Genomic DNA, 4,971 nt, shown 5'->3' with positions numbered 1-4,971 from the left:
GTGTGTGTTAGTCACTCAGTTGTGTCCGACTCTTTGTAACCCCATGAACTGTAGCCCACCAGGCTCCTCTGTCCATGGAATTCTCCAGGCAAGGATACTCGAGTAGATTGCCATTTCCTTCAGGGAATCTTCCCAACCCAGGGGTTGAACACAGGTCTCCCGCGTTGCAGGCAGACTCTTTACTGGCTGAGCCATCATGGAAGACATCTGATTGTCTCAGATTTGTGAGACCATCAGATTCAGAATTCACACAGATTAGTTTGTATATAATGGCAGTTTTCTCATTGTGTGTTACCATGTTTGAACCCATGTATCACTCTCTGAATTGGGTCCATGCTGAGGGGACTGAATTTAATCATTCATAATTTTCTCATTTTTAGTTCCCAAGAATATGTCTCCTAAGGGATAACGCTATTACAAGTAATGATTCATTCTTACCAGAACACTGACAGTCACCTGCGCAGTACTGTTTCTCTGTCTGAAGGGGTCAGGAACAGCGTCATTATCCAAGTCTCTTATTCTCACATCTATCTTGTACTGTGTTTCAGATTCCCTGTCCAGTGAATCCAATAGCTTTTTCATTCCTGACAGAAAAATGAAAGGAGAATGATTGTCCGGGATCACTGAATGTCAATTTATGCTAAATTATAAATTATATGAATGAACTAATCATTATAATAACAAATGGGAATGAATTAATACAAATCAACTTTCATAGTCCCAGCATGCATATCCAACAGCAAAATTATTGTAGACATTAATTCACACACCATTTTAGTTACCTATTATGTATTCTTAGATACATGGATGACATACATGGGCATAGGCTTTCTGAAGATCTGTATACCAAAGATTCAGTGCTTTTCCTGTATTTATGGATACAGCTAACAAACCAAGGTAAACATTTATAGGTAAAGAGAAAGCTGTTTAAAAAAAAAAAAAAGATTTCCACTATCAACTGTTTCTCAGTAAAATGCATTTTAAATGAGTATATATGATTTCTTTATTTTTGTTACTGATACTAGCATTTTTACAGTACTTGTGTCTGGTCCAATGTAAAATATGGGAGATGATCCTAAATTTCCTCCACCAATTGTATATTTTATATTATTAAACAGCCAGCCTCCACCTGTAAATGTAAGTTTTCCAACTAGAGTATCAACTGAACTGTTTTCAAATACAGTGAAGGTAAATGCCAATGTAGTACCAATTGAATTTAATTCATTTATGCAACTCACCCTTATAATAACTGTAATAGATGCTATGAAGAAATAAGTACATAAAGATGTAACTAAGATGATCATGTGCCTTCCATAATTCTCATAGTTTCTTTTCTTTTTAATTAACATAATGTTATATAAGTATATAAATTATACACATATATCTATATTATTAAGTTTTAGTTATTAAATTATTACCTCTTAAATTATTAAACATTTGAAAATAAGTTTAGGATTAAAACACTCTATTAACTGATTTTAAATGCCTGTCAAAACAATTACATTTTATAATATATTTATACATAATGGTACTATTGTGATTTAAAAATTATAGTTTCCAAAAGCAATTCAATTTCTAATTGAAATATGATTATAATACTTCAGCAGGACAATATAATAAAGAATATGAAGTGCAATTTCTATAAACATTAATATTAATATTTTCTCTATGGAAAAATAAATTAATTCCCTGAGATATCCTTTAAACAACAAATATTTAAGAAAAGTTCAACTTTGACATTGTCTTTAAATAGCTGCAACATGCTGTAATAGCATTTGGACATCATTCTCTCACTTACGTTCCAATTTTTATTTGGACTTTCTTATTTAAAGTGCAGTGGATATGCACTAAATAAATTAATATAAGTAATAATTTGTATAGTTTATTATACCAGATCATCAGAATACTTAAAAGTATAATAAATTTCTAATTTCTTAAATAACTTGTTATAAAATTATATTTTATATAACTAAAACATTTTAATATGTCAAACTAGTAACTTCTCACTTGAGACTACAGGACTTCCTTCAACAGATACTCTCACAAGTAATGTTTATTTGAATTGCATTTCTGCAAAAATAGCATTATTATACTCTAGATGTGTAGATCCAATCTGCAGATGAAAAATAATCATGTTGATATTTTTAAAAGTAAACACCATGTTGTCAGTTACATGAATCTGAAACTAAGACTTGTGAAACCTTTGGTAATAAAAAATAACTGAAAATAACATTCTTCAGCAATGGTATTCAGTGGGGATATATTTGATAGTAAGTAAATCATTGGATCACAACAGACTGTGGAAAATTCTGAAACAGATGGGAATACCAGACCACCTTAACTGCCTCCTGAGAAATCTGTATGCAGGTCAAGAAGCAACAGTTAGAACTGGACATGGGACAACAGACTGGTTCCAAATAGGAAAAGGAGTACATCAAGGCTGTATATTGTCATGCTGCTTATTTAACTTATAAGCAGAGTACATCACAAGAAATGCTGGGCTGGATGAAGCACAAGCTGGAATCAAGATTGCCAGGAGAAATATCAGTAACCTCAGATATGCAGATGACACTACACTTATGGCAGAAAGTGAAGAAGAACTAAAGAGCCTCTTGATGAAAGTGAAAGAGGAGAGTGAAAAACTTGGCTTAAAACTCAACATTCAGAAAACTAAGATCATGGCATCTAGCCCCATCACTTCATGGCAAATAGATGGGGAAACAGTGGAATCAGTGGCTGACTTTATTTTTGGGGGCTCCAAAATCACTGCAGATGGTGATTGCAGACATGAAATTAAAAGACCCTTACTCCTTAGAAGGAAAGTTATGACCAACCTAGATAGCATATTCAAAAGCAGAGACATTACTTTGCCAACAAAGGTCCGTCTAGTCAAGGCTATGGTTTTTCCAGTGGTCATGTATGGATGTGAGAGTTGGACTGTAAAGAAAGCTGAACGCCGAAGAGTTGATGCTTTTGAATTGTGGTGTTGGAGAAGACTCTTGAGAGTCCCTTGAACTGCAAGGAGATCCAACCTGTCAATCCTAAAGGAAATCAGTCCTGGGTGTTCATTGGAAGGACTCATGTTGAAGGTGAAACTCCAATACTTGGGCCCCCTGATGCAAAGAGCTGACTCATCTGAAAAGACCCTGATGCTGGGAAAGATTGAGGGCAGGAGGAGGATGACAGAGGATGAGATGGATGGCATCACCAAGTCAATGGACATGGGTTTGGGTGGACTCTGGGAGTTGGTGATGGACAGGGATGCCTGGCATGCTGTGGTTCATTGGGTCGGGAGGAGTCGGACACAAGTGAGCAACTAAACTGAACTGAACTGAGCGACTGAACTGAACTGAATGTGAATCATATATGTAATTTTAAGTTTTCAAGAAGCCATGTTACCATCACATCAACAGGCTAAAAAGGAAAGAAAAAAAAATCAAATTCATAATAAAAGCTCGCAGTACACCAGAATTAGAGGAAAACTTCCTCAGCTTGATAAAGAATATATACAAAGAATTACATCTAACATCATATGCAGTAGTGAAAAACTCATAGCTTCCCACTAGGCACAAGACAAGGATGTCCCATGCCATCCTTCCTTTTTGACATTGAACTGAATGTTCTAGTAGGCACATTTTTAAAAAGTAAGAAGAAACAGGAAAAAAAATTGTGTTTAACAAAGTATTTTATTTAATAAAAATGTCTAAAATACTATCATTTCAACTTGTAATAACAACCAAAATTTATTAACGGGATGTTTAGCACAAACATGCATTTGTTTGTGTTAATTCTCTGAAATTCATTGTTTACTTCATACTTGTATCATATCTCAGTTCAGACAAGCCATGTCCTAGGTGTTCAAAAGCACAAGTAACTGATAGCTTCCATACTGGCAAGCAAAGCTTTATAATACAAAATCTATAAATTTATTACACAACCTAAGATTTTATTACTGTATATTATGGCAGTTTGTAATCATTATTTCATACTGTGAAAGTATACTGATAGCAAAACTAGGCTTCTATATTTGATATGCATTTATTCACACTGATTCATTTGCCATACATTGTATTCTTCCTATTTCATACATCCTCTTCATAAATAACTGCTCTGATGTATAATTAAGATTCGTAAAATGTAGTTGTCATAAATTTATTTGCATTCTTAAAAAGTGAATTAGCTATGAGTTAGTATTAGCAAGAATAATCTCTCAGAAGCAAGCTTTAAATTGCAAGCTTTGAAATGCAAAAACAGAATTTGAGATCTACTCTGTGTGAGAGATCAAACATCTCACATAATCTGTTTTTCACTTTACTCTCCTGAGAGGGATGTGCAGGGCATCCATGATGCATTAAGGATCTTTCCTCAACAAACAGCCAACACCTATTAGGGAGGAAAGTTATGTGTAGCAATGAGGTGATAAGTTGGTGCAGAAAAGCATACGTGAAAAGCATTGTTTCCTTAGGATTCTAAGATATTCTTACAATGCTCTAAGAATTATAGAAACCAAGTACTGAGAATGAATTGTCCAATTGGGAAAAAATGTTTCTGCATGAATAAAGTATAATATTATGTGTTTTCTAAACTACTTTTCAATGATAAAATTCTGTAGTCTATATTCTAATTAGGTAAAGAGAGGTGATGTGATGACCACTGAACCAGACTATTAGTTAAGAAGTTAATAATCCACAGAGGTAATGCTCCTGTTAATTTGTTGTGTGCTTTTTTCATCCTATTTACATTAAAATAATATTAAAAATAGAAATAAATTGAGCACTGAAAAGAAATACAACAACAAAAAAAGAAAATAACAGGTGCACAAAAATACATGAAAAGTTATCTATGTCCAAGTTGGCAGTGCAGGTGACTGTAGAAACATCACTGCAAGTTGGTATTACAAATGGTGAAAAAATCATTGAAATCCCTACTTCACTTCAAACCACAAAATCAGTTCTCCTGTATTTAGAAAAC

This window comes from Bos indicus, chromosome 4 (assembly GCF_029378745.1).
Source record: "Bos indicus isolate NIAB-ARS_2022 breed Sahiwal x Tharparkar chromosome 4, NIAB-ARS_B.indTharparkar_mat_pri_1.0, whole genome shotgun sequence".
Classification (NCBI taxonomy): Eukaryota; Metazoa; Chordata; class Mammalia; order Artiodactyla; family Bovidae; genus Bos; species Bos indicus.
This window is presented reverse-complemented; position numbering follows the sequence as displayed.